A 12,540-nucleotide genomic window follows, 5' to 3' on the forward strand; every position below is an offset into this window, starting at 1 on the left:
ACTTTCTAGAATTGGATATATTGGGTTTTTGTAGGGCTTTAGTATGCCTGGAAAATCCCACTGACAGAGGAGCCTGGTTGGCTGCAGTCCATGGGTTCGTGAAGAGTCGGACACGACTGAGCGACTTCCTTTTCACTTTTCACTTTCATGCATTGGAGAAGGAAATGGCAACCTACTCCAGTGTTCTTGCCTGGAGAGTCCCAGGGATGGGGGAGCCTGGTGGGCTGCCATCTATGGGGTCGCACAGAGTTGGACACAACTGAAGTGACTTAGCAGTGTGTTTGTTTATTTCTCTCAGATGTTTTGCTTATAAGTTCTTAAAAGCTTGGCAATACATTTATATTTGTTATAGTTTATCCAACTCCTGGGCTTCCCTAGTGGCTGAGCAGTAAAGAATCTGCCTGTCAATGCAGGAGACAAGGGTTTGATCTCTGGGTTGGGAAGAGCCAACCCAACTGGAGAAGCAAATGGCAATTCACTCCAGTATTCTTGCCTGAGAAATCCCATAGTCCATGGGGTCAAAAGGGTCAGATACAACTTAGAGCCTGAACAACATCCAACTCCTAAATGTTTTGCTTTTCATAATATCCAGAATGCTATGTTATCATAAATATATGTCCTAGAAAGAGTTGAGTGTGTGTATGTATAAAATGCTGAAGACAGGTTCGTGTGGTTCTCCTGGAACCCTGGAAGAACAAGAGAGACATAGTCGATAAATTCATACAAATTTCAAATGTATAATGGCAAATATTTTCATATGAGATTATTTACAAATTGATCATAGAGATTATGCTAAGAAATACTTTTATTTTTTCTTTGTAGCTGAAAGATGGGAATTCACAGAGGTTGGCATGGAAGAAAAGATTAAACTAAGAACAGAATTATTCTAGATCATAAAGTGGGGTGAGAGATAGAGGGAGCCAGGGAGGGAGATAGAAATTGAAAGGGATTAAGAGGTTTAAAAACTAGGAAATCTGTGGAAAAGCAGATACTCAGAAAAAGCAGAATCTAAATCATGGTATTATGATATGTTTTGAATCTCAGGTTCAAGATTTAACACAGTAAATGGTAATTGGTAAAATTACATGTCAAATATGAAATGCAATTTTCCTTCTATAAATTGGCACTGTTAATTGTGCTTAATATATACTTTTCTTGTGGTGAGTTAAGTGAGCTAAGGCAGGGACTGTCAAATGGTTTGCCCATGCCCTACAGCATGTAGTACATTCTATCAGGAATGGAAATATATGCCACAAGTGCACACACGTATGCACACACATACACATAGACATAACACAAAATTGAAACAAAAGTTACACGAAGAATAATGCTTAATCTTTCTGAAAGTGATAAACTCAGAAATTATATATATTTTCATACTATTCTCTTAGAAGCTCCCTGGCAGTTCAGCTGGTAAAGAATCTGCCTGCAATGTGGGAGACCTAGGTTCTATCCCTGGGTTGGGAAGATCCCCTGGAGAAGGGAAAGGTTATTTCTGGACTGGAGAATCCCATGGACTGTCTAGACCATGGGGTCACAAAGAGTTGTACACAGTTGAGCAACTCTCACTTTCATTCTGTTAGAAAGTGTTGTTTGAGACACTAAGATGAATCCATGATTCACTAGAGGTTATAAACCTCAGTTTTAAAGGCATAAAGTACTGATCACAGTACCTGATTTAGTCCAAGAAATTTTCCACAAGGTTTTATGTCTTAGTTGTACCATATTTTTCATTCTTTTTACTTTTGTTTCTTGTCTTTTTTTAAAAGGTTGAAGTATAGTTTATTTATAATAATATGTTAATTTCAGATGTACAATATGGTAACAATATTTTTATAGATCATATTCCATTTAAAGATATTACAAGATAATGGCTATAATTCCCTTCACTGTGCAATATATTATTTTTATTTTTAAAAATTTATTAAAATTCAGTTTCTATTTTCTACTGCAGTATCAGTTTAGTTCAGTCGCTCAGTCATGTCCAACTCTTTGCAACCCCATGGACTGCAGCATGCCAGGCTTCCCTGTCCATCAACAGCTGCTGGAGTTTACTCAAACTCACATCCGTAGTTGCTATACAATGTTGACTTTTCAGTTCTACAACCACACTATTCACTTATACCTGTACCCATTGTTTTTCAGATTCCTTTACCATGAAGGTTATGACAGACTGTTGAATAGAGTGTCCTGCTGCTGCTAAGTCACTTGAGTCATGTCTGACTCTGTGCGACCCCATAAACAGCAGCCCACCAGGCTCTGCTGTCTCTGGGATTCTCCAAGCAAGAACGCTGGAGTGGGTTGCCATTTCCTTCTCCAATGCATGAAAGTGAAAAGTGAAAGTGAAGTCACTCAGTCATGTCCTGGACTATCTCAAAGGTCCTCACTGATTATCTCTTTTATATGTGTGTTTCTCATAGTCACAGCCTCTTAATGTATCCCTCCCAACTTCCCCTTTTGGTAATTATGTTCCTTTTCTAAGTCTGTGAACCTGTTTTTGTTTGGTACATTTGTTCATTTGTATCAGGTTTTTGAGTCCTGGAGAAGGCAATGGCACCCTACTCCAGTACTCTTGCCCGGAAAATCCCATGGACGGAGGAGCCTGGTGGGCTGCAGTCCATGGGGTCACGAAGAGTCGGACACAACTGAGCGACTTCACTTTCACTTTTCACTTTCATGCATTGGAGAAGGAAATGGCAACCCACTCCAGTGTTCTTGCCTGGAGAAACCCAGGGACGGGGGAGCCTGGTGGGCTGCCATCTGTGGGGTCACACAGAGTCAGACATGACTTAAGTGACTTGGCAGCAGCAGTAGCATAAATGGTATCCGTGATGTTTGTTTTCTCTGTCTGGTTTACCCGATTTCATGTGATAATCTCGTGGTCCATCCATGATGCTGCAAATGGCACAAATTTCATTCTGCTTTCTGGCTGAGTAATAGTATAGAGAGTATATGTAACATCTTTCTGGATTCATCTGGTTATGGACAGTTCGATTATTTCTGTGTCTTGGGTATTGCAATGACTTTTGAGGGGTATGTGTCTTTTTGAAGGATGGATTTATCTGGGTATATGCTCCATAGTGAGATTCCTAATCTCAGTTCAGTTCAGTTCAGTCCAGTCACTCAGTCGTGTCCGACTCTTTGTGACCCCATGAATCGCAGCACATCAGGCCTCCCTGTCCATCACCAACTCCGGGAGTTCACCCAACCTCATGTGCATCGAGTCGGTGATGCCATCCAGCCATCTCATTCTTTGTCATCCCCTTCTCCTCCTGCCCACAATCCCTCCCATCATCAGTGTCTTTTCCAATGAGTCCACTCTTCTCAGGAGGTGGCCAAAGCTTTGGAATTTCAGCCTCAGCATCAGTCTTTCCAATGAACACCCAGGACTGATCTCCTATAGAATGGACTGGTTGGACCTCCTTGCAGTCCAAGGGACTCTCAAGAGTCTTCTCCAACACCACAGTTCAAAAGTATCAATTCTTTGCTGCTCAGCTTTCTTCACAGTCCAACTCTCACATCCATACATGACCACTGGAAAAACCATAGCCTTGACTACATGGACCTTTGTTGGCAAAGAAACATCTCTGCTTTTTAATATGCTGTCTAGATTGGTCTTAACTTTCCTTCCAAGGAGTAAGTGTCTTTTAATTTCATGGCTGCAATCACCATCTGCAGTGATTTTGGAGCCCCCCAAAATAAAGTCAGACACTGTTTCCACTGTTTCCCATCTATTTCCCATGAAGTGATGGAAAAAGATACCAGGATCTTTGTTTTCTGAATATTGAGCTTTAAGCCAACTTTTTAAACTCTCCTCTTTCACTTTCATCAAGAGGCTTTTGAGTTCCTCTTCACTTTCTGCCATAAGGGTGGTGTCATCTGCATATCTGAGGTGATCGATATTTCTCCCAGCAACTCTTGATTCCAGCTTGATTCCACGTTTCTCATGATATACTCTGCATATAAGTTAAATAAGCAGTGTGACAATATACAGCCTTAATGTTACTCCTTTTCCTATTTGGAACTAGTCTGTTGTTCCATGTCCGGTTCTAACTGTTGCTTCCTGACCTGCATATAGGTTTCTCAAGAGGCAGGTCAGGTGGTCTGGTATTCCCATCTCTTTCAGAATTTTCCACAGTTTATTGTGATCCACACAGTCAAAGACTTTGTCATAGTCAATAAAGCAGAAATAGATGTTTTTCTGGAACTCTCTTCCTTTTTCCATGAGGCAGCAGATGTTGGCAATTTGATCTCTGGTTCCTCTACCTTTCCTAAAACCAGCTTGAACATCTGGAAGTTCACGGTTCACATATTGCTGAAGCCTGGCTTGGAGAATTTTGAGCATTACTTTACTAGCGTGTGAGATGAGTGCAATTGTGCAGTAGTTTGAACATTCTTTGGCATTGCCTTTCTTTGGGATTGCAATGAAAACTGACTTTTTCCAGTCCTGTGGCCACTGCTGAGTTTTCCAAATGTGCTGGCATATTGAGTGCAGCACTTTCACAGCATCATCTTTCAGGATTTGAAATAGCTCAACTGGAATTCCATCACCTCCACTAGCTTTGTTCGTAGTGATGCTTTCTAAGGCCCACTTGACTTCACATTCCAGGATGTCTGGCTCTAGGTCAGTGATCACACCATCGTGATTATCTGGGTCATGAAGATAATTTTTGTACAGTTCTGTGTATTCTTGCCACCTCTTCTTAATATCTTCTGCTTCTGTTAGGTTCATACCATTTCTGTCCTTTATCAAGCCCATCTTTGCATAAAATGTCCCCTTGGTATCTCTAATTTTCTTGAAGAGATCTCTAGTCTTTCCCATTCTGTTGTTTTCCTCTATTTCTTTGCATTGATCGCTGAGGAAGACTTTCTTATCTCTCCTTGCTATTCTTTGGAACTCTGCATTCAGATGCTTATATCTTTCCTTTTCTCCTTTGCTTTTCACTTCTCTTCTTTTCACAGCTATTTGTAAGGCCTCCCCAGACAGCCATTTTGCTTTTTTGCATTTCTTTTCCATGGGGATGGTCTTGATCCCTGTCTCATGTACAATGTCACAAACCTAAGTCCATAGTTCATCAGACACTCTGCTTATCAGATCTAGTCCCTTAAATCTATTTCTCAGTTCCACTGTATAATCATAAGGGATTTGATTTAGGTCATACCTGAATGGTCTAGTGGATTTCCCTACTTTCTTCACTCTCAGGGTACCTCTATTTTTCATTTTTGTAAGGAACTTTGCTACTTTTCTCCATAGTGGCTGTTGCAAATCTACATTCCCACCTTCAGTGTATGGTGGCTCCCTTTTATCCCTGCCATCTGTAGCATTCTTCCTGTGTGGATCTTGTGATGACTGGTGTCAGGGGATATAGCCTCATTATGATTGACAGTTTTTCTAATCACTAGGGAGGCTGAGCATCTTCTTTTCAGGTGATTTTCTTTGAGACAGTAAAGTTTAGCTCTTGATATTGGTTTCTAGAGAGTCAGTGCTGTTTTGATTTTGTTTCCCATTACCTGCCTTGGGACATTTCTTGAGGGAAGGGGTTCAAGGGCAGCCCAGAGAACTTGTGACCCATAAGTGTCCGGCAGTGCGGGTTTTAAAGTTGTAGTTCTCAGGTGTGGCCACAAGGAGGCAGCACATCTTCATGCCCCACTGGTACCTCAGGAAACCAGAGCCTTAAGTTATTGTACAGTGTATTTTTGTGGCTTATCTACTTTATACATATTTCTTAATCTCATACCCCTAATTCGCCCCTGCCCTTTCCCTCTCCTCACTGGTAACAAGTTTATTCTGTTTATCTGTGAGTCTGCTTCTGTATTGCTCAACGTACTGGGATATTTTAAAAATTCCACACATAAATGATAACGTAGAGGATTTGTCTTTCTCTGACTTATGGCCCTAAGCATGATAACCTCTAATTCATTCGTGTCACTGAAAATGGCAGAACTTCATTCTTCTTAATGTCTGAGCAACATTTCACTGCATATATATATATGCATATATATATATATATATAGCACTTCTTTATCATTCATCTGTTAATGGAAACTTAGATGGCTTCCATATCATGACTGTTGTAAATAATACAATGAATATTGGGGCATGTGTCTTTTTGAATTAGTATTTTTTTCTTCATTCATATATATATATATATGTACACACACACACACACACATATACACTAGAAGTGCAATAGTTGGGCCATAAGGTAGTTCTATTTTTAGTTTTTTGATGAACCTTCGTACTGTTTTACACAGTAGCAACACAAATTTATATTCCCACCTACAGTGTACTACAAGCTGCCTTTTCTCCACATCCTCACCAACATTTGTTATCTTTGGTCTTTTTTATGATAACCAGTATGACCAGTGTCAGCTGATAATTCATAGTGGTTTTGGTTTGCATTTTTCTGATGATTAACGATGTTGATCATCTTTTTATGCACTTGTTGACCATCTGTATGTCTTCTTTGATCATTTTTGTTTGTATGAAATATCTTTTCCCATCCTCTCACTTTCAATCTGCGTCTGTTTTTAGCTCTGAGCCTTTTGTAGGCAGCATATGAATAGGTCTTGTTTATTATGCAATCAGACACCTTATGTCTTTGATCATTTAGTGCATTGGTGTTTTAAGTGATTATTGATATGTATCTACTTGCCATTGTATTACTTAATACAATGTGTTAATAGTTTTAATAGTTCTTCTCTGTTCTTGTAGGTTTTTCCTTGTGGTTTGATGACTTTCTTTAGCAGTATGTTTTTGTTGCTTCCTTTCTAGTTTTTGTATATCTGTTGTAGGTTTTTGATTTGTGATTTCCATGGGTTTCATATATGTTGACCTATATCTACATGTTTTAAACTGGTAGTCATTCTACAATTTTTCTGACTTCTGTCCTCCACATTTTGCATTTCTGGTGTCATATTTTACATTTTTATGCTTATCATTTAACCCTTTATTTCGGTTGTTGGTTTTCCAATTTTTTTCTTTTAAAGCATGTACTAGAATTTATGTGGTTAATCCACACCCTTTACTATACATTTGCCTTCACTAGCAGTTTTTGTTTTCCTTTCCTATAAATTCTTAATTCTTGTTGTAACCCCTTTTTCCCACTTAGAGAAGACCCTTTAACTTTTTTTTTTTTTTTTTTAGGGTCAGTTTAGTATTGATGAATTCTTTAAGTTTTTGCTTGCTTGAGAAGTTGTTTTGGTTTTTTGGGTTTTTTAAATGTGTACTTTAACTCTGAATAATAATCTTGCTGGCTAAAAACTACCCTAGGTTGTAGGGGTTTTCCTTTCAGGACTTTAAAGTGTATCATGCTGTCATGCCATTCCCTTCTGACCTGTAAAGTTTCTGCTGAAAAATCAGCTGATAGTTTCATGGGGATTCTTTTTGTATGACTTTTATTTTTCCTTGCTGTCTTTAGAATTTTCTCTTTACCTTTACCTTTTGACATTTTAGTTATGATATAATTTGGTGTGGGTCTCTTTAGGTTCATCTTGGCTGGGACTCTGTGTGTCCTGTGAAAGTGAAAGTCACTCAGTCATATCCGACTCCATGTGACCCCATGAACTATACAGTCCATGGAATTCTCCAGGCCAGAATACTGGAGTGGGTATTCTTCTCAGGGGATCTTCCCAATGCAGGGATCGAACCCAGGCCTCCCACATTGCAGGTGGATTCTTTACCAGCTGAGCCACCAGGGATATTTGTTTTTTTCTACAGGTTCCAGAAGTTTCAAGCCATAATTGTACAAACACATTTTTTACCCCTTTCTCTCTCTTCTCTTTCTGGGATATCTATAATGTTAATATTGATAGATTAGTTTTGGTTCCAGAAATCTCTTCAGCTCTCTCTCACTCTCTCTCTATTTTGTCTTTCTTAGTGCTATGCTATTAAATGATTTCCATTATTCTGTCTTCTAGATCAGCATGCATTCTTCTGTATCATGTGGTCTGTTCCAATTCCTTCTAGTGTGTCTTTCATTTCAGTTATTGTGTTCTTCAATTCTGACTGGATCATTTTTATATTTTCTAGTTTCTGTGAAAATCCTCATTGTGTTCATTTATTCTTTTTCATAGTTCTAGAGAAGGCAATGGCACCCCACTCCAGTACTCTTGCTTAGAAAATCCCATGGAAGGAGGAGCCTGTTAGGCTGCAATCCATGGGGTCGCTAAGAGTCGGACACGACTGAGCGACTTCACTTTCACTTTCATGCATTGGAGAAGGAAATGGCAACCCACTCCAGTGTTCTTGCCTGGAGAATCCCAGGGACGGGGGAGCCTGGTGGGCTGCCGTCTATGGGGTCGCACAGAGTCGGACACGACTGAAGTGACTTAGCAATTACTGTTCTCATTACTGATGTTCAAACACTTTATCTGGTGAATTGTCTCTTTCATTAGCTGTATTTTCAAGGGTTTTCCAGGTTCTTTCATTTGAAACAAATTTCTCTGCCTCCTGATTTTGCTTAATTTTCTCTGTCTCCATGACATCAGATGAAACATTTACCTACTGCAGACTTGAAGAGGTATCCTTGTGTGGGTGGTCCTATGCAGTCTTTGTAGACCTGGCGTGGGTGGTCCTATGCAGTCTTTGTAGACCTGGCATGGGTGGTCCTATGCAGTCTTTGTAGACCTGGCGTGGGTGGCCCTATGCAGTCTTTGTGTGCCCAGGGGCTTTGCTGGGAGAGTGGGATCTGAAGTGAGAGGCAGTTGTGTCTTCCCTCACAGTGTATTGGCAGTTATCATCTCGGTGGAAGGTGGACATGACTTTTTAAATTGTCTACAGAATATTAAAAAGACAAAGTGCTTCATATTATAAACATTATTTTGAGCATCTGAATAAGTTTTAATAAGATTACCTGATGTTGCAATATCATACACTTCCTAATATTTACAAGTACTTATTACTGAGGCAAGTAGATCAGAACTTTTTGTATTTCAGTTTTGCTCTCTACATTAAATTGTTCACCAGATGTGTTTTGCCTTAAGTGCTATCTGTGCAATCAAACCTGAATTTGTGGTTATTTTTAGCAACCTTATACCATTCAAATGTGTTTTATTTCTGTTTTCCCAGTGCCTAAAACACAAGACATACTATAGAGTTCAATAACCTTAAGTGGCTGGGCATTTTAAATAAGTCCTCAAGATAAATGTGGTTTACAATTTTAATGTTACTAAATATTTAGAAAGAAACAGTGCAATTAATGTCCGAGGATAAGATCAATAAATAATCCATGCACAGTTGTACTAAATTTGAAGTTTCACTATGTTGCTTAATGTATTTTTCTTTAGAAATAATTGATCCCATTGGACAAAGAACTCTTCTGGAAGTGGGACAGTGTCTTTTTCATCTTTATATCTCTCTAGCACTCAGCAGAGTTCCCGGAATGCATAAGACACTGAATAGAAGTATTTTAAAAAACAGAATCAATAGGTTTCAAAATATATTAAATAAATGGATAAATAACAGTTTAGAAACAACTGCATATTAGCAATCGATAATCATCAGTTCTTACCAACCATTTTGCTTAGAAAGTCCACCTCTAAACATGAGTGTTAGGCAATATAGCACATACTTTGTTGAGTTTTAGTGTTTTTTTTTTTAATTTTGAAAATATCTGTCAACTTCTTGAAATATATGAAATCATATGAAATACTTCAGGAATATAAATAAAAGAAAAAATATCTAGGCTTATTAATAGAAAAAAATTTATTAAGGGAGACAATAGTCATTTGTTTCATTTTTTAAAAAAATTAAAATACATGTGTACACCTGTGGCGGATTCATGTTGATATATGGCAAAACCAATACAATATTGTAAAGTTAAAAAATAAAATTAATATATATATATATAAAAATTAAAATATAACCATAAAACAGAGTTCCTGATTTATTGGTATATATTTGTTCCTTGTTCTTAAATGCATAGGCCTTTTTAGTTTATAAAATTTCTGTTGGTTGTATCCATATTCTGCATACAATTGAGTCCTTATTCACAAAATATAACAAGTGTTCTGTCATACTTTCACATGTACTTGGCAACTGTTTTAATAACAACAGAATAGTCTAATAAAATGACTTTCTACTAATTTAATTACTTTACTTAAGAAATTTTGGCATTTTTAATATAAAAATCATTATTAAATGCATCAAATCTGTTTCCTCATCTATACAATGAAAAAAATTTGTTATATATGAACTGTAAGATTTTTTTTAATGTAAGGAAAACTAGATGATTCATTTAAAACACTGAGCAGAGTGCTCAGCACACAATTTGTAATGAATAAATGTGTTGATTATAATCAGTATTATTCTAATAGTGTTTTTTTATTAGGTAAGTCCTAAACTGCAGTAAGTAAGGCAATTACATGATACTTTTTTTTTTTTTTAACCCTTGTGGAACAAGCCAGATGGAGGTTGGTTTTCTAGATTTAGTAGGGAAATTAAACATCATGAGGTCATTCAAGGACCATGATTTTTTTTCTTTTCATTATTATTATTTTTAAACTTATTTTTTGCTTTACCACTCATTATGATATTGTTATCAACTGTTTGAAACAGATGAGGCTCACCAAGAGATAGTTGTTCTCTTCTGTTTGTAAAGGAATATAGTCTCTGGGTAGGTGGTTAAATGGGGGTTCCCTGGTGCTCAGACAGTAAAGAATCTGCCTGCAATGCAGGAGACCCAAGTTCGATCCCTGGGTGGGGAAGTTCCCTTAGAGTAGGAAATGGCAGCTCACCCCAGTATTCTTGTCTGAAGAATCTAATGGACAGAGGAGCCTGGTGGGCTACTGTCCATGGGGTCACAAAGAGCCTGACACAACTGGGCAACTAACACTTTCACTTTCACTTCAGGTGCTTAAATGCTCAGAAGGGAAGAAAAGGATAAGTGATATTAAGGAACAAATTCATCCCTCTGAACACCAGTGAACCCAAGGATATACATTTTACAATACTTGCACCTCCTCCAAAAGGAGACAATGTTAAAATGACATCCATAGGTTCCTTATCCAGCTGCAAACCCATGATTTCTGAGGATTAGTCATATGTTCAGGGCTCCTCCTCCAGGTGCAAATAGAAATCTTCATTTTCCAGTGACCTACAAACTAAAATGTAAGATTCCTCTACTACACACCCATAACCGACATACACTACTTGTGTAAGATGACTTCGGTAAAATCTCCCGTTCCAAAAATACCCACTTTGAAAAAAGAAGAAAGGAGTGGGCATGTTGGGGACACAGTCACTTTTCCATCGCAATTATTAAAACCTGAAGGACAGGAATTATGAAGAGTCTCTAACTGGGTATATGGACTTCTCCTTTATTATTAGGTTATTTATTTATTTATTTGTTTGAAAGAAGCAAAAAACAAACCTGTCCATTGTCCTTTCTGGATTCTGGATTTGTTGTCCATTATCCTTCATGGTCACATCAGATCACAGTGGGGTGCATTTGTATTCTCATCTGCAGTGATACCGCTTCTGTAGCCTGCTTTCCTGCGTGAAAGCTAAAGGCCCAGAGGTTGCAAGTCATTTTAGGAGTAGAAGAGTCAAAGGTATTGGAGATTTTTGTTTGTTTCTTAGGCAATATAATTACTGAGAAACCTAACTTTCGGACTACTCACTGTCATGAAAGTCTAATTTACTAAAGCCAAGATTTTCTTCTAAATATAGTTTAAAAGCAAAGTATCTCACTTATTCACTACTTTCTCTTCTCAGCTCATGCCCCACTTTCTCAATTTAATGAAAACGTGCGGCCATCTAAGGAGTATGTTTGAAGGAAGGATGAGTCTGGGGCATGGAGGATATTGTCTCATGGAGGGCACTTATAGAGAGGTCCTTGAGAAATGCTCTGAGTTTATCTCCTCATATTAGTCATTGGAAAAAATTATTTTTTCCCTAAAATTTGCAAGGCTTAAATTCTTGTTTCTGATAAATTTAGACTGTAGGCAGCAGATAGAGTCGCTTGTTGTGTACACTTTTGCGACCCCTTGGACTGCAGCCTTCCAGGCTCCTCTGTCCATGGGGCTTCCCAGGCAAGAATACTGGAGTCGATTGCCATTTCCTTCTCCAGGGGATCTTCTAGACCCAGGGACTGAACTTTTAGCGAGGTTTATTCACAGAAGGTGAAAGTGCTTGAGGGTTTCATGACTTTGTTGCTTTTGCAGTTCTACTTAATTGCAGGTTGTCATTCAGGTTGGTTTTGTCTGAGGTTTCCTCATGTTTGATTTTAGATGCCTTTCACAAAGCTGTTCCAGTGGTTTGCTAGGGCTGCCATAACAAAGAATCACAGACTAGGTGGCTTAAACAACAGAAGTAGTTTCCTCATAATTCTGGAGGTTAGGGCTCTGAGATTAAGGTGTCACCAGGACTGATTTCTTTTGAGGCCAACCTTGGATTGTTCTGGTTGTTGTTCAGTCATTAAGTTGTGCCCGACGCTTTGTGTCCCTATGAACTGCAGCACGGCAGCCTTCCCTGTCCTTCACTATCTCCCGGAGTTTACTCAAACTCATGTCCATTGAGTCGGTGATGCCATCCAACCA

At 38.5% G+C, this 12,540-nt stretch overlaps 1 protein-coding gene across 22 annotated transcripts in view; it reads left to right on the forward strand.

Moving 5' to 3' along the window:
* The window catches only part of LOC129633625 (uncharacterized), a 176,388-nt gene that overhangs the window by 85,736 nt on the left and 78,112 nt on the right, over positions 1-12,540 (forward strand). The window contains exon 3 of one of the 22 annotated variants that reach the window (XR_008705147.1): positions 9,289-9,585. The exons of 20 other annotated variants lie outside the window; for them this stretch is intronic. The gene's annotated coding sequence lies outside the window, so the exon portion shown is untranslated. Of the gene's footprint in view, positions 1-2,145; positions 2,165-9,288; positions 9,586-12,540 lie in introns of those variants that run through there. One more of the 22 variants, XR_008705157.1, reaches the window with a different exon arrangement.

The sequence above is a fragment of the Bubalus kerabau genome, chromosome 19 (genome assembly GCF_029407905.1).
Source record: "Bubalus kerabau isolate K-KA32 ecotype Philippines breed swamp buffalo chromosome 19, PCC_UOA_SB_1v2, whole genome shotgun sequence".
In the NCBI taxonomy this organism is placed as follows: domain Eukaryota; kingdom Metazoa; phylum Chordata; class Mammalia; order Artiodactyla; family Bovidae; genus Bubalus; species Bubalus kerabau.